The following is an 18,748-nucleotide window of genomic DNA, read 5'->3' as shown; positions in this document are numbered from 1 at the left end:
TACACATACTTAACAATTTGTTAGTCTTGCCGATATTTCAAAACTCCTTAGTTAATCATTAGGCTTAAAATTTCTTAAAAATTTTATCCATCATATTTGTATATTTCTATACAAAAACGGACCATTTTCAAATAAATTAAGTATTTTTTTTTTTACTGGTTGTTTTCCATGTCTTTAATATATACATATATAACAAAAGTTATCCATCTATCTATCCATTCTAATTTGTTGTTAAAATTGGAAAAATTCAGGTAGCAGAGAAAATAAGGTAATCCCACAAGTATCATTTTTTTTCTTTTAACTTAGTGTCTGACCCTTCACCTGCATTTAATAAGTATTGGTTAAATATATAAAGAAGATTTAATTTATAGAGGAAAAAAAGGTAATTTGACTTAAAAACCCTTCTTATCTAAATGAGTTTGTTTCATTGGTCATGAATACTAACCCAGCCTTTGTAGAAAACACATAAGTGTAATTGTGAATCTTTATTTAATGTTTCTTGAGATGTCCTAGAAAAAATGCATCATAGTATTTACAAAAAGAAAACAAAATCACAATCACTATACTCAGGTATGTTTGATAATAATGTAATAAAAAAACGAGAAAGAGTTGAAGTATCATTTTGAAGGGTTTCAAAACAAAAGTCAATCTTTGTGAACCAGATTTGTTTAACTAAAACTAACTGGCACCCTTTAAGGACATTTCAGGATTATTAGAGTGGAGTATCAGGACATGGGCAGTGGCAGTTGGAAAATTAGCTTAGGTTTTGGTAAGTTATTTGATTCGGTGTTCCCTGATATTCTTGTGGCCAGGAAGAAAATAAATGGACTAGAACATAGTATATTTTGTTTGATTTATAATATACAGTGACCACTTATGATAAAATTTGAATAAAAGCAATAATTGGGGCCATCAAATTGCAACAATTTTGCTTTACTTGTACAGAGAAGTTACGTGTATCCTATTTGCACATAGCACAAAACTTACTGAAGTAGCGGATATATAGCCCAAGCCAAACCACATCATAGCATACACAGTTGGTGATTGAGTTATAAGAAGTGGCTTGAAATGTGTGAATGATTTTGGAGAAGAGCATCAGAAAAAAACAGAAGTGTATGTTCTTCAAGTTCCTAAAGTTGACTGTGAAACTGTCTTTGACATTGGACTTGGTTTTATTCATTTGCATAATCTCTCTCTTTTTGATGGTGAATTTAGACCATTCACATTTATAGTGATTACTGATATAGATGGATTAATACCTGTGATCTTTTAAACTATTTTTTAATTCTTTGCATTTGCTATTTGATGACCATTTTATATAATTTTCTGTTTGAGCGTTTTTGTCAGTCATACTTTTTTTTTTTTTTTTTTTGGTACCAGGGATTGAACCCAGAGGTACTTTACCACTAAACAACATCCCTATCCTTTTTTGCATTTTATTTAGAGACAGGGTCTCACTGAGTTGCTTAGTGCCTCCCTAATTTGCTGAGGCTAGCTTTGAACTTGCAATCCTCCTGCCTCAGCCTCCTCAGCCACTATGATTACAGACATGTGCCACCACACTTGGCTCATTCATACTTGTTTTAAGACATATTCAGTTATTCAATCACATCCTTAGAGTATGCAGCCTACACTTTTAAATAACTGTAGTTTACTATGAAATAATTTCATATTGTTCCACTTCATATATCCATAAACACCAATTTTCACTACTATTGCTTTACATAAAGTTATTTTTACATAAAGTTATATTGTAAATAAGAAAAATAAAAGATTTTATTTCAACTTAATTTATTCCTTCTCGTACACTGTTTTTGGGAAGATCTAGGCTTTTTACCTATAAAATATTTTCTTGTTGTTTTTTCTACTCAAGGAACATACCTACCAGCAAGAATGTTCATTTTTTGTTGTTTTAGAAAATCTTTTTACTTGTTCTTCACTTTTTCAAGTATACTTTCACTGGATAACGGATTCTAGATTGTACTATTCTCTTAAAAATTTCACTTTCTTCACTTCTTACTGTTTATTTTTATTTTTATGAGAAACCAAAGGATTATACTTGTTTCTCTGTAGGTAAAGCAAGGTAGTGTGCTTGTTTTGCCATCTTCTGTTTTTTCTTTAAGGTTTGATTTTTGTCTCAGTTTTTGTAGCAATCTGAATATGATATGTCTCGGTGTGGTTTTCTGATATTTAAGCTGCTGGATATTATTTATTTTCTGAATCTGAGTTCCAGTGTGCATTATTAATTATGGAATGTTACCAGACATTATTACTTCAAGTAGTTTACATTTTCCTCTTTATTGTCCTTTGATATTCCAGCCATGTGTTTGATTTTATTGACCTCTTTTCAAGTTTTCAGATTCTTCTGTCAGCCACATAAAGTCTCTGATGACCACATCAAAGGTGTTCTTCATTTCTATTTCTGTATTTTGATGTTTAGATGTCCCTTTAGCTGTCAGTATTTACATTTCTCTCCTTACGTAACCCCTATATTCTTGCTTGTGGTCCACCTTTTCCTTATAGCACTTCGTTTTCTGCTCATTCTTATTTTCAATTCCTCACTTCATAATTCCAACATCTGAGTCATACCCGAGTCTCATTTTGATGGCTGTTTTGTGTTTTCCAAGCTGTTTGGTTTTTTGTCTTTCGACGTCATTTGGACTTTTTGTTTCCATTGTCATTGTTCAAAGCCAGACGTGTTGCTTTAGAGAACAGACGTTGCAGTAAACAGGCATTTTGCATAAAATGTGTATTAGTGTGGATAAAAAGTGGGCTGCATTCGATGTTTGTGTAACTAGAGATACCAGCAGGTTGCAGTGCCTTCAGAATGTTGCTTTTTGTCTGTTCTGTAGATTTTGAAGATTTCCTATCAACAACTCCTCAGACCGTGTGTATTCGGCTGCTCTTTCAGCCACTGTACACTGTTATTAACCTGGAACTTTGTTGGGTGTGGGTATAGGATATGCAGCAGAGGCAGGGTCCACAGCCCTTGGATGGACGTGCATTTCAGAGCTCTGCCTTCACAGATCCTAGCTCCCTCACCCCCTCCTTTTCCTAGCAGTAGTACTCCCAGGTGGTCTCTGTGAAACTCTAGCCTCTCTCTCTTGACTAGGACTTTTATTATTTTTTAATTTTCTCTCTTACTTGATATAACAAGGTTATATAGGGTTGGAGTGGGGAAAAATTCCCTTCCTCCTGCTGGGATAAGATTTCAGAATTGAGGTCTGGTGAAGTCCTTTGCCCTGGGGAGTAGGCCTTGGCTAGTTGGAAGTCTCTGGTTCAGTTTTATTGTGTTTACTCATCCTGTCCCTGGCCAGCGTCAGGAAGGGCTTATTAATGGATTGTCACCATGAGAACCTTGTGCCATTCTTCAGGTGAAGCCCGTGAGAGTGCAGTCGCCCTCACGTCGGGGCCTCAGTTGATTTTAGGCTGGACTGGTTTCAGTTCCCACCACAGCCAGGATTTGAGTGCCTCTACCAGTTGACAGCTCTAGTGACTTCTATTTTGGATAAACAGATCTTGATGGCTCTATATCTCAGCCAGGAATGTTAATTACTGTGGAATAAAATCTTAAAATGTAAGATTAATTCTCAAATTGTTCATTGCATCCAAAGTGTCTTCTAATAAATTAAAGACTCCTTAAATGCAGGAAATGTTCATTACTCATCTTCATACCTCCAAAATATCCATATTAAGTCTTACATTTAATAAGCTTTCAACGTGCACTTGATTGATACTCATAGTGGAATCAGTCACTGAAAAATACTAGGATTCTTGTTCAAAGGAGGTCTATAGTGGTCATACAAGACAAGCTTGAATAATACTCATATCATCTTCTCATGATGGCTTAGTGCTTATGAAACTCTTTCACAACCCTAAAATCAATTTACTCTTGCCGTCTCAGGATGAGGCGGGCTGGGGCTGCTAGTCTCAATTAATCAGTGAATCAGGCTGGAATTTTCACCTTGATTTTATGAAGGCAGACATTTACTATGATTACACACATAACATCATAAGGATGAATGGCTCAGTTTAACCCAAAAATTAACTAGGAAAATGTATCATGAGGAGAACAAAGTGATTTCTACCATACTTTACCCTTGACACATATACATGAACATTATTAATTATGTGTGGCTATATGCAAGTGGTTTGTTTCCATCTTATTTTGTTTCTCAGTTTAATTCTATGATGATCTAATGCCTTTGAGATATTTGAAAGTGGGAACACATCTAATATCAATATTGTGTATTCATGATTTGATGAGTTCCTAGGCCCTCTCTTACAGGTGGTTTACAAGAAAAAGCTAAGATGAGCATTTCCAGAAGATCTTCTGAAACTCACGGCTGTGACCTCCTGTGGTCTGGAGGCTTTCCAACTGCGATGCAAGGACCAGGCCTTTAAAACAGATTAGCAGCTGTGATTGCAGCAAATATTATGCAGTCAGGGTCCGTTCATGTGGCCTTTATAGCATTGTACCTTGATTCTACGATGCTTCTATTTTTTCTTTGATTCCCCAATGATATTTTTAATTGATCTCCAATATATGCTACACTAAATGCCCCTAATTTAAAAAACACAGCCCTCCACACTTCAATTTTATTTTTTCCATTCTGTACAATTTATAAGCAAAACCATCAATGCCTTTTGTATTTTGCAATTTTGTTTCATCCTGAGCATAACAGAAAGCAAGCAGAATAGTGTTTGTTTAATCTAAGCTGTCAGTATATAACTGCCTTTATTCTGGAAGAAATCCAGAGATTTCTTATGACCCAGGTATATATTTGCATATTAATCTTAAGATAGAGTGTATTAATTACATCATCTCCCTTGGTTTCACTGGTTGAAGTGACTAAGTAGTACTTCTGTAAATGAAGTCCAGATTTATCTTGTGTGTTAAAAGCGAATCACAAAACTCACATATGGCATTTGCATTTTGAGAAAAAAATAAAATAAAAGAACACTCCTAACCCCAAACTCTTTCCTGTTATAAAATGAGGTTTTATAGTATTGAATTCAAGTGGTATATTCTGAAAACTGACTTAAGATGCTCAATTTTTTGTTGAACTTAAAAGTGCATTTGACCATAAGCTCAAGGTCAAAGGCCACATCTAATTAACTCTGCATGGCCAGAGCCCTATCTTCTGTCTTCTAGCCACAAAAATGCTTCATTTTTTTTTATGTGATGAAATGACACGTCTAGGTTAAGGAGATTTCCTTTTTTTCAATCAAATTTCCCTTATTATGTTATTTAATGTGATGTTACTTGATAGAGGTTATTTCAAAATGTATTTTTATTCCTAAGTTCTTCTGTTTCTACAGGAACACCTCAAGTTTAGTATGTATGGATTTCAATTATATTCCTAAAATTTTTATCCCAAGAATGGTATTATCTGTTAAGTAAAATAATTTATTCATAAATATCAGTTTTTATCTTATTAGCTAAATTTGCTAATGTTTTTATCTTTTATCAACCTCTGTAGAGATGTTTTAGGTTTTTCAACATAAAGAATTCAATAAACATAACATATTATTATTAAAGTTATTATTATGAATAGCATTATTATCATTATGTGTTTATTTTTACATTATATATTCCCTGTAGAACACAAAGCTTCAAGCTTTGGAAGTTGCCAATGGTATACTATTTTTTGGACATTCTTTTTCAGACCCCACTTTTCTAGTTTCCACACAATTTCTTACTAGCTGTTGTCATACAGTGTCACAAGAGAAGTTTAGGTGAAGCAGATTAGAATCCATATCCTCTAATCACAACTAGAAATTAGAAGTGCTTCAGAAGCTCTTTAGAATCTAGATCATCCATTATGTGATTTTAAACCTTGAACATAAAAAAAATAATATTTGAGGGGCGACCTCAAAACCTTTCACGTGTTGGGGCTGAGCTTGGTCTCCACAGCTGCAGAGGTGAACCTTCACAGTTCATCAGCCTCCAGGGCCATTAGCACAGGCTTTCAGGTGCATTGACACCTGCCCTTAGGGGAAACAAAAAGTCCAAAAACAGCTTTACAGTTAAGATCATATTTTTGTAGATATAAGTTATCGGATACATTATTTTAATAAAATGCAATTTTTAAAGGTGATTATATTTATATAGGATAGACAATATATGTCACCTGTCAGAAGAAATGTAGGGTATACAGTAATTTATGGATAAAATCCAAGAGAATGAGCCCCAAGTTAGAGTTTATTTAATGTCTTAATATTATTTTAAAAAATAGCTCACAAAATCATTGAAACATCACATTTCCTTACATTTACATGATATATAAGATTTTCATTTTAATGTTTGCATGATGAAATTCACCTTAAATATTTATTTTTGTTGTCAACTCCATATTCTTTATTGCAAAATAAGAATATATAAAAATCAAATTCATATGTGTATTGCTTGTGAAAATGTCCTTTTTTGCAAATAATTTTAGAATTAACTCAAAGAAATCCATTTTGGCTCATGAAGTCCATGTTCCATGCCAGCAGGTAACTTTTTGCACTTGGTGACTCAGGGATCTAGGCTAGTTGTTTCTTCTGGCTCTACCACCTTCTGTAAGCAACTGGCAGCAGAGGTAGTACTGTACTGAAGCACTATTATCATTATGTTTTATTTTTACATTATATGTCACCTGTAGAACACAAAGCAGCAAGCTTTAAAAGTTGCCAATGGTACTTTTCTTGAACATTCTTTTTTAGACTTAGTTAAATTGACAGACCAAATGGTAATGGACTTTAGCCTCCTGCTGAACATCCATTCTTCTTCTGACCACCACAATGGATCAAGTGGTAGAAAGCCCAGATTTCACTAGGCAGCTGGTAGAGCTTGCCACACAATGTGATGTAAACCTTCTCATCTGTAGCTGGGGATATGTGAGAGGCAACTCATTCCAGTTTATAGGACCTGTTGTTAAATCTTCAGGAATTTTGTAAGTGAGATGTTGAATACAATAATTTTAAAAATTAGGTTGTTATTAAATTATTGAAAAAAGAGAGTATACAATCAAAATCCATCATTTCTTAATTCTTTTGTTTCCTAAGGCTGTTTGCATCTATTGCTTGTGTATCTTGGAAATACCACCGGTAATGGTGCATCTTTCCCCAACTCCCTGTGTTCAGTGATATCACATTGTCAGCTTCCACGTCACTCTGTGTGTGCAAATGTTTGTAATGTGGGAACTGGAAGTCATAAAACATAGCAAATCAGAATATATTTTTAGAACCAGTTATTAAACAAAAACCAGAACACCCCAAGTGGAATATTTCAGAGACATACATATACGTCTATCTCTCTATGTCTTTGTGTATCTTGATATCTATCCATTTATTTCTATATAGTTACATTTACAACCATATTTAAAATGCATGTTGCTTCATAATCTGCTTTATTTTTTTACAACAATGTGATAAAACTCTCCTTGCCAGGACATCAGCATTGCTATATCTAATGACTAAATAATAATTGTTGTTACTTAGTTGATTTCTGAAAACTGAGAAGCCAGGATGTCTCCAGATGGAAGACAAGGGGAGATTTATTGTTGAGTTCTTTTATTAAGTTTCCTTTATATTCAATTTAGCTAATGAAAAATCTTATGTTTGAAAAACTATGGCATGTGAATCTACTTATCAACTCTGTTGTATAAACTCTTCTAGATTTTTCTGTTGCCAATTTAATGTGAATTGAGATATGTTTTTAATGTAAAATAAGTGTGATTTCAAAGACTAATTAAAAATTATGCATCATATCTAACATTTTATATTGATCACATGTTGAAATCCTATTGTTCAGGCACATGGGGCTAAATGAAGTATATTACTAAATCTAACTTGCCAATGTTTTCTTTCTTATAAATGTACTTATTAGAAAAATTAGACTTGCATATTTGACTCGTATCATATTTTTGTTGGAGAGTAGTATATTCTAGACCATGTGTGCTGGGTTTCATTCTTTATATGTTTTTCTCAAACAAAATGAACAATTACAACTCACAATTAATAAGAATGACTACTATTAGCAGTTCAGAGCATGATCTTTCCTAGACCATGCATTAATTGGCCCCGGCAGGACTGTCAGCCTCTCATACCTCCTTTCCTCTTCTGGCCTACATGGTCCTCAATGAGCTTCCCTCAAGGACACAATCAAGAAGAAAAGACACAGACAGGCATCGAGAGTTATATGATGCCTAGCAATTTTTGATGACTCCTGAATTCTTTGTTTAGTCCATATTTTTGTGTCTGCAGAATTGGAATGCTGCCACTCACCTGACACCTGTATGTATCCATTGGTCATCCAAACTTAAATAAATGGTTATTCCATGTTCAGGCAAGCAGACCGAACAGTGTGCTTAAGTCAAGATTCAGCTTGACTAACGGCTGCCATAGCAACGTGATTCAACATAAGGCCCTGTGATGACAAAGGATTAAAGTATAGAGTAAAACAACTGCAAAAATAAACCCATAGTGTTTCCCTAGGCTGTCCACCAGGGTCAGGTCCTGGTTACTGTGAATAGCCTCCAGTGACACAAAAAAAGGAAGATGCCATCACGGGCATTCCAGTTGTTTAATGACAAATATTTAGGGTGTCCTTTTGTTTGTGTGTATATACTTTTCAAATCATTGTGCTTAACTAGTGTACTAGTTTGAAACTGGTTCTTTGGTGTTTTGTGATTTTCAATCTTTTATATTATTGTCATGCTACAAATATTTCACTCTTTATTAGTCACTGACATTTCTTCCCTACAAATTCTATTTATAGTTTTTATTTTTAACTATATACAACATATTTCCTAATGTATATTGTATAATAAGTGTATTAAAATATATTCTAATAAGTTTAATCATTTTCAATTTCAGGAATTTTGTTATCATGCATCGTTATCTTTTATCTTTAACTCATTTATTTAGTAATATATATTTATCAGGGAACTAGCAGCTTCAGTTCAGGTTGTAGAAGTCAAGGCGGAGGATTTATTTAAGGAATAGAGTTTTAAATTTCTCAACAGATGTAATAGATCTGAAATCACCGGCTTTCAATTTCAAACCTCAGGTAGATGAGACCGAGAGAGAAAAGCCTAGTCTGATCCTTCCCTTTGCCTGTCAACAAGAATAAGATCTGGGCCATGCTCAGAAAGGAAGGCTCGGAACATACAATAGAAACGGCAAGGAAAGGGTTGATGAGGCAGGAGCACTTTTCCATTCCTGCTCTCCCCCACACAGAGAGGGAGAATCACAGAGGATCCCATTAGGATTAGCGAGTAGCAGGTTCTGAGAGGTGAATTTAGTACCGTGCACTGTGCCACATTTAAACCTCAGGGGAAGGTTTGTGCATGGAAATGCCCGTATCGATTTACCACTGCTTCAGCCAGAGTTCTGGCCTTCCTCCTCAGAGTGTGTCCAGTGGAACAAGAAGCCTATTCAAATTCACTAGGTCCAGCACCAGGCATCTGAAGCCCCAGGTGTCAGCGTTGTGAGATTGTGGGTGAACACATGGGGTAAAGGTGCTATTCACCTAGGGGCTCATTCCCATTATTCTTGGGAGGGGCTCAGTATTATCTAAAAGTCCACAGGGGATGTGAAGGGGAAGAGAGGAAAGAGAGGCAGCTCCACCATTTTTGTAGGTTACTTATTTCCAAGTGCCTAGTTTATCTCATAGACGTGCCTAGCATTTATCTCATACATTTTTTTGTGAGCCCCAGGAAGATATTGTCAGTGACCTTGAGCCAGGAAGGGGGTTTTCACTGGTAAGACGCAGTCCACTGTCTCCTAGCTCCCTGTAGCTCGGATGGGAGACTGTCTCCACCTGCTCATTCCAGCACAGTGGCCATTTGCCATTTTTCTTCAGTGGAGAAGACAGCCTTTCTACATTCTTGAAGTGATAATAAGCATAGTGGGGAGGACCCACAGATTTTCCTCTGTCATTCATTTTGCCAGGTGCCCCTTGACTCTTGTTATTATGAAGATTTAAGTCTCTTTTTTTTTTAAGGGAAATTTCTTTCTGTTCTATTACTTCTCCTCTAAATACTTGATCTTTTAAGTTTGAATTCTTGTATGTATCTTACATCCTTTTGCTGAATCATGAGCATCAGTGCTGTGTCAGTGGGACATGGATGCTAGCTCTACTCACAAATGGATCCAGAATAGTTCTAATTCTCTCTTATCATGAAATTGGTAACCATTAAAGTTGTTTAACCCAAGGAGCTTCACTTTCCTCATGCTCAAAAGGGGCTGAATTTTAGTGTTTTCTCATAAAATATTTCTGAGCCTAAAGAAGATATTTTAAGTTTCTATTGTATTAATATTTTATATAGCAAGATTTTCTCTGATTGCTTGAAAATCATCCCTCTTGGTCTGTGCCCAGTGGTAGGTATTCTTGCCTTTGTTCATTCTTAGATCAATTTTGGTACTGAAATATAAGACAGCTAATATTTTTATTCTTTAAGTCTCAGTAAAATATTTTTTCCTTAAAGAGACTTTTCAAATTCCTCCCCAAGTCAGTATTAAATTATTTTGGGTCATTCTTTTTTTAATTGGTTTTATTTTTAAATACATGACAGTGGAATGCATCACCATTATTATTACACATATAGAATGATTTTTCACACCTCTGTATATAAAATATGTTGACACCAATTCATGTCTTCATACATGTACTTTGGATAATGATGGCCATCACATTCCACCATCCTTGCTAATCCCCTGCCCCCTTCCCTCCCCTCCCACCCTTCTCCCCATCTAGAATTAATCTATTCCTCCCATGTTCTCCCTCCCTCCCTGACTATGAGTCAGCCTCCTTATATCAGAGAAAACATTTGGCATTTTGTTTTCTTTTTGGATTGGCTAACTTCACTTAGCATTATCTTCTCCAATGCCATCCATTTACCTGCAAATGCCATGTTCATATTCTCTTGTAATGTTTAAAGTTTCCTTTTATAGTATTTATAACAGTTTGAAACTGAATAATTCTTTATGTGATAATTATGATGTCAGGAACCAAGTCACTTTTATTCAATGTAGTGTTAGTTTTACCCAATGTCTAATATGTAAGAGGTATTGAATTTGTATGTTGAATGAGTAACTCTCTGTTCAAACATGAAAGCTCAGATCTGTGAGAAAGGACAATTTTAAAATTTATTTTGAAAAATCAGCATGTTAGCTAGACACTGGTACATAGCATAAGCTGAAGAGAAGGGGGTTGAGAAGGAAAATTCAGAGCCCATGGCTTTACCTGGGCTGCTGATGACCCGGTGTCCCCATGGATGGCTTCTCTGTGTTCTTTATAACCGTCCTGAACCCTGTGGTCACCACAGCCCTCCTCTGCCAGTCCTACCTGCTAGCATTAGGTCCTGTGGTGACAGTCCTCACTTCCCAGTCCCTGCCCCAGGGAACAGAGAGGCTACTGTCTGGCTGTGGGGCTGGAGGTGGAGCTGAGGTTCTGGTGATTTCCTCACATCTTCTCCCCAACCTGAATCCCTGGACCTGTGAGCTGGGGCTCTGGTTATCTTGAGTTATCTAAAATACACAAACAAACAAATAAGAGAAAACGCCAGCTGGTCAACACAAATTTTTTTCTTAGATGTTTGCCTGATTGTGGCAATGTTTCCTTTTCCCAGTGATAAATTTTATAGATTTCTGAAATTTAATATGAATTTTTAACAAAGTCATATTGACTACATGGTTTAAAATTATCATCTCAAAGGTAAATGCAAAATACTATTTACAACAACTTTAAGAAGAAATGAGAGTGACATTATCTAGTAGATAAAAATATTTAGTATGATATGGTATAATGGTGGGGGTTTGTAATCATGAGAAATTCTGTGGTTGGCGAATCACTTAATTCAGATGTGTGATCCTGTTCCTCATTGGCCCAGTAAATTTGACTTACATAAGGATGAGATAAACATGTGTATGTGGTTTTGAAATAGTAAATAAATATTTGTTAATAAAGATAGAAAAACGATACAGAGGTAACTCTTGTGTTGATAGCAGGTTTAAAATAAGACTTGTGATCAAATAATAAATACACACTCCACATTTAGCACATTTTCATTCAATTATATTCATCTACTTTGTAGATTTTATCTCAAGAGACAGGAATAGATTCCATGGAATAAAAGTGCTTAGTATTTGATGTAGGACTTGATGTTCTACATAGAAATGGATTTGTGTTGAGCTATCAATTTAAACATATCTAAACTCCCAGTTCTGAAATGTAGTTAAAGGACTTGTACTTCTCACCTAGCTCTCCAAGGAAGAGGATAATGCCTTCAAGTCTCCTATTCAAATCTTTGTGTTAACACTATCTTTTTGCAGTTATGTTTTGTGCATCTAATTTCTTGGTAGCTTTTTAAAAATAACTTTACATATAAGTAAGCAGATATGCATTTCAAAATTATGTTTTATCTTAGTTTGCATAATATGTTATTTACAAAAACATATATAAAGATAAAAGTAATTCTATAATATTGTCTTAACTAAGTTTGTGTTACAGGATCTAAAATATTTAGTGTATGAAATGTATGTCAAAATATAAATATTTATGTGATATAAAATATATTACATACTTATATAAATGTATTTATATATTTTCATTTAATAAGTTTCCATAAAAATGTTTTATACAATTAAAGGTAACTTGTGTATTAAATATGCATATCTGCAAATATATGTATATATATAAATTTGTATAATTTATATTGAATTGTATAATATTATATAATATATATTTATATATGTAAAATTAATGTATATTTATAAGTGTAACTTATTTCTAATACATAATATATATGCTAACTGTAAATATTTTGTATATTGTATAGGCATATATGATGTGTCTAAATACATTTTATTAGTAGTATTTTTCTAAAACATGTAAATTATAAACCTAGTAAATATAGAAGACTCAAAATACTTTAACTGAATTATGAATTTTCATATTTGATCACAGAACCTCTTTTAAGTGTATCAGGAATAATGAGGTATTAGGTCAAAAGGCTAATGTGGAGAAGTGTCTTCACTTCCACAAAGGGAGAAAATAATACTTAGAAAGTAAAAGAAAATGTGACTTGTTACATTTACCATTTCTAGTAAATAAATACTTTATAGGTCAGAATTTACTAAATATTTTATTTATGTAGCATAAACCATTTTGATAAATCAGGACAAACTAAAATCTTCATAGGATAGTTTCAGAATAGAGTTTTTCTTTTTAAAAAAATTTATTAGTGCAATATAATTACACCCAGTGATGGGACTCATGAAGCCACAGGCTTACAGGCACATGACACAGTTTGCTCTGTCTCATTCCAGACCCCCTCTTCCTCCCTCTCCCCTCCCCTGATGTTTTGCTGAGAATAAAGCTCTTTTGCACCATCTTTGATATGAGATGCACAAGAACTTTCATGATTTCCTAACAAGTGAAAAAAAGTGTGTGCCTGATAGTTGTAGAGACAGATAAAATTATTCCCTAGGGAAAATTAAGTAAATAGAAGCCCAGCTACATTAGGGGTTGTCATAAGGCTCTGAAGTACTTGTTTTGGCTATTATTTTTAATTGTTTAGGCTTCTCTGTCTGCTTTAATAAAACACTGTAAACTGGGCGGCCTCTGAACAACAGGCATTTCCTCTCACCCTGTTGGAAGCTGGGAGGGGCATTACCAAAGTGCCACCAGATTCAGTGGATAGCTCCCAGAGGGCCCCTTCTTGCTGTGATTTCATGCTGTGGGAAGGGTGGGTGGTCTCTCTTGGGCCTCTCTCCTGTGGGCACTAATGGTACCCAAGAGGGCTCCTCACTTGCTTCCCAAAGGCCCTACTTCCAAACGCCCTCACCACGGGTATTAAAATTTCAGCAGATGGGGCTGGGGCTGTGGCTCAGCGGTAGAGCACTTGCCTAGCGTGTGAGAGGCACTGGGTTTGCTTCTCAGCACCACATAAATAAATAAAGTCCTTTGACAACTGAAAATATTTTTTAAAAAAATTTTCAACAGGTGACTTTTGCTGGGGTAGCCAATAGCCATGTCACTGTGGATGGAAGCTCTGGACGGGCCACCATGCATGGAAAGGAGCCAGACACCTGCAATGAATTCAGGATCTCAAAAGGGAGAGATTACTCTGTTGCAGTCAGAAGGGTTCTTATGAGAGGGGTTGGGGATCATCATGGAGAACAAATCTGAGGAGGAAAGCCAAGGTCACAGAGGACAGAGGCTACTTGCTGCTGGCTTTGAGGAGGGAGGAAAGGACCAAGAGCTGGTGGAGGTGGCCTCTGGAAGCTGGAGAAGGCCAGGAATTCGATTCTCTCCTACATCTCCTGAAAGACCGCAATAAACAGACTCACGTGAGATTCCTGACTCACAAAACTGTAAAAGAATAAACTTGTGTTGGCAAAACACCAAGGCTTGGTAATTTGTTATCTCAGCAATAGAAAATGAATGCAATTACAAATCAAATGAGTACCGGATTGGGTCGGCACTGCCCTGGGCATTGTGAAAGCATTTGTTAAACATATTGCCTGAATACCCGTGGGTCATGGGTACTGGCCTGAGATGACACTGGGGAGGACAACAGCAGTGTTTGCATGCTGTCTCTTTCTTTGGTACAGGTGACAGGAGGCAACCAACTTCTTTCTGGAAGGAGAGGACCCTAGGAGTAGGGAATGCTCAGAACCAGGCCATGGAAGGCTGCAGAGGTTGTACCTGTTAAAAAAGGTGAAGAGCCACATTCCAACAGGAGAAGTGAGGAAGGGGCGGCTTTGAGAGTTAGTAGATACAACTCTGGAAGCTGGTAACTGATTAGAAATGGATGAGTGACATTTCAGCTGACTGTGGGCTGAGACGTGGGAAGGATCTGGTAACTAAGCTATTGAAAACAAGGACTGCAAATGATGGGGTTTGCCTGGATGGCAGTTTGTAGAGTGGTTGTATCAGGACTGAATTTAACATGGAACAGGGAACCTAAATTCACAATGACAGAGCTGTTGTGATCGGGAGGAGGTGACCTGAAGTTTCCAGCGGAGCTCTAACACTACCTCATCACAGGACACTCAGCTCTGTGCCATGGGGGCAGGCTGTTTCTCAGGGACTGTCATCTGAATTCTTGGAAATGTGATCTGTGAAGAATCTCCCTGTTTGAATTCATAAGAAGTTGAACTATGGAAGCTTGTTGCCAGAGAAATCAAAGTTATCTTAGCCTATAAAAAAAGGGGTCTATGAACAAGAGAACCACATCATTCTCTCGTTTAGCCAACTATTATTAGACATTGCAATTTCAAATGGGACTCAGGCTAATGGGGACATATCCTAAAAAGGGTGACTGTAATGTGCAGAGGACTAGACAGGAAATGCTAGGGGTGGAGTGGGAGAAGAGAGATGGTGTGGGGAAGTTGACGAGTCACTGTTAGATGTGATGAGATAATACATGGCTTTAATGGGGACATTCCCTAATGCTCAAAAGGAAGATTCAGAATCAAGGGATGGAAAATTATGTTGAAACAGGCTTTAGCACAAAGATGGAACTTTTAGCAAACAGCACAGGTCATGTATTGAATGGGCGCATGTTTGGGGTTTTGAGCTTATTAGCATAGGAATACTTCAAGCACTCTTAGAAATATCAATCAGCAATGTATAGTGTTCAGTAGAAATACTCCTGGAAGGGATCAAAAGTTAAACTAGTATTCCTTTAAGAAGTATTTTCTACTGCTCTTCAAAATTCTAAGAGAGACCTTCATTCTCCATAGAAGCTTCTTAAAGTAGTTTGTATATATTCATGTCTCTAAAAGTGTGCTACAGAAATGTTTCAGAATGAAAAGACAGAGATGTGATTTTAATTTATTAAACTAAAACGTTGAGTAATTACTTAAACTTTTTGCATCTCATTTCTACCTTCTCTTTTCACCCGGGCGTTTTTGGTAAAAAAACATTAATATCTAACTCATTCCATTCCTCGGCATCCACATGAGTCCAATAGAATCAGCCATTTTAGCAATAGCTTCTTTACATGGTGCTGATATAATTTAATATGAAAAAAAATTGACATAGACACACATGCATAATATTTATGTATTTGCCTATTTTCATCTCTGGACTATGAAGCTTTTGAAGATAAAGAAGTGTCTTGCGCATGTTTTCTTTACCAATAATGCTTCATTCAATAACTCAAATACAGTACATCCTCAAAAATGATTCCCCAAGTTAATGAAATTGTTGCTCTACCTCTTAGTTACCTGAAGTGCCTGCAGGTGGGCTCTGTGGTAGATAAATTCAGTCACAGAATAGTCCAGATTTTATTGTTTGGAGAAGAAGGGAGAGGAAAATCCCAAAGGCATCCAAATATCCCCAAGAATAAAACACTTTGTACAAAGGTAATTTTGAGCCATGTGATGTCACGTACATCTATGGTGTCCCGTCTATTAGCTCCCCTTAGATTAAATATTGCCCCCTGCTCAACATGGACCCTCTCTTTTATCCAGAGAGTCCTACGCCCTGCAGAAATGGCCTGAGATGTGGTCACACTTTAGAATATAAACTAGTACTTAAAATATGGAAGGCCTCTTTCATCTCTTCCTGTAACGCATATGAATGTTTTCCCAGTTTTATTGAAAAATTTGCTCTAATTTTTGCAATCTAGATTACATTTTCCCCTAAGGCCATTAGCCAAGAGAAATGGTATGAATTTTTTATGGCCAATTTATCCTTTTCTTTTCAGTGCTTTAATGTAATTCTTTTTACATCAAAGTTGGACTATCTATTTTAACAGGTTTTTAGGCATTTTCCTATATGGGTTTATTTTTAAATTCACTTGAATTTTCAATGGTAAGTTTTTTATTTTGAAATATTTAGACTGTTTTCATTCCCTGACATATGTCTGAAATAAAGTGTTTGATAAATGTCAGGTTTTAATCACTCAAGTCATATCTTCCTATGGAATCCTGAGTGGGAAATGCCATTGTCTTTTGGTTTCATGCCACAACACTCTTTGTATAATTCATTCTCAATTTTTTTAATGTGATTTTCTTTTTGCCTGGTAATAGTAATTTTCACAATTTTATTTTACATTTCAGGATGCTATAGAACTGCTGTGTAAGTGGTGAATATATTTTGAGAACCTCTTTGGTTTCCACTTCTTGGGCAACATTGTAAAAATGAGGGAACTCTAACCCATGTCTGTTTTAGAAAAACTGACATTTCTAATGCTCGGAGAAGTAGACTGTTTCCATACAAAGTCTCTTTTTTTTTGTACTAAATATGCTGAATAGTTTTTTCTTTCTGGAATAAAAATACACTTCTATCAAAAGCTTCATACATATCAGTTGTAGATGCACAAAATGTGACAGATTTGCTCAACTAAATAATTCATCTGAATATTTAATGAGAAGATGTTCGTGATCACCTGTTCAAGCTGTTGATTATACATTGAGCCACAGCTTTTCATTTCTTTATTTTTGAAAAGTATCCACTTTTTATATCATATAGGACTTCTGAAGTAGTTTACTTCTCAAAAGTTAATACATTAGATAGATTCAGATTAGATTTCATACATATGAAATAATCTCAGTTATGTAGTAAAGTACCATTTTAAAATTCATAGTTCTTAAACTCTTATCTTTATTAACTAGATGTCTAATGATTCCTACTCCATGAAAGAAACCCTTTACCTATGTAGCTATATAAAACATGGATGGGATCGGCAATTCAAATTTGAATATTTTTGTCTATTTTATAGGTAAATGCCAATTGATCCTGGAAAAAAACTCTTTACAATTTTCCAAATATCACACATTAATCTATTCAAATTATGTCTTTCCTGCCTACCTATGATAGCAGAGAGTCTACCTGATTGTATTTAATTAATTTAAATCTTTTTGTTCTTTCTCCATGTAATTTTTTCTATAAACATTTCTTAATCTATATTCAGAAGATGAGAGAGGAATGTGATTTTCATATGCTTGATTTCCTGCATTTGATTTGGAAAGAAACAATGAAATTCATTCTTCACTGATTTTTCAAACACGTTGCTCCGGGGGGATTATTTGAGGAGGCTGTGTTTTCATGGAAGTATCAGGAGGATCACACCTGTATTCTGCCTTGGCAACAGACGCAGAAGTTATAGGCAGCTGAGGGTAAAGGGCCATGCACAAGGAGAACCTGTGGGACCCATTTGGGGTCCGAATGTGGAACTCCTGTGTACTCAGGAATAAAATGTGGATCACCACATTACCATCTTGTAAACTATTTGCATCCATTAAGAGAGAGACTATATACATCATGAACTTGAAAAGTCTTTAATGGGCCTAGGAAAGTCAGTGAAAACCTATTAAGTATAAAGCTGCCAGTACCTTATATGAAATATGGGAAGTTACTGAGGTAGTGTGAACACTGACCCCCAAAGACATGGGCTATACTACCCAGGACCTATGGATATGGTGCCTTGCATGGTAAGGAACATCTGTGTGTTAGGGATCTTCCAAAGGGGAGATGATCCTGAATGATCCAGGTGAGCCTGTTGTGACCAGGACAGGAAGAAAGGATCCTGGAGTTAGCAGTGGGAGGTGTGGGCATGAAGACATGGAGCTGGAGCCTTGTGAGGAAGGGACAAGCAGGCAAGCAGTCTCCAAAGGCTGAGAAGAGTCTCCCTGGAGCCTCCAGAAGAAACCAGCCCAGTTTTGAACCCTTGACTTCAGCCCAGGACACTGAGGCCACACAGTAGCCTTCAGAACTTCATGGTAGTACATCTGTGTGATATTAGAC

The sequence above is a fragment of the Urocitellus parryii genome, chromosome 2, assembly GCF_045843805.1.
Source record: "Urocitellus parryii isolate mUroPar1 chromosome 2, mUroPar1.hap1, whole genome shotgun sequence".
Classification (NCBI taxonomy): domain Eukaryota; kingdom Metazoa; phylum Chordata; class Mammalia; order Rodentia; family Sciuridae; genus Urocitellus; species Urocitellus parryii.
The sequence above is the reverse complement of the archived record's forward strand: the minus strand, read 5'-3'. Positions refer to the sequence as shown.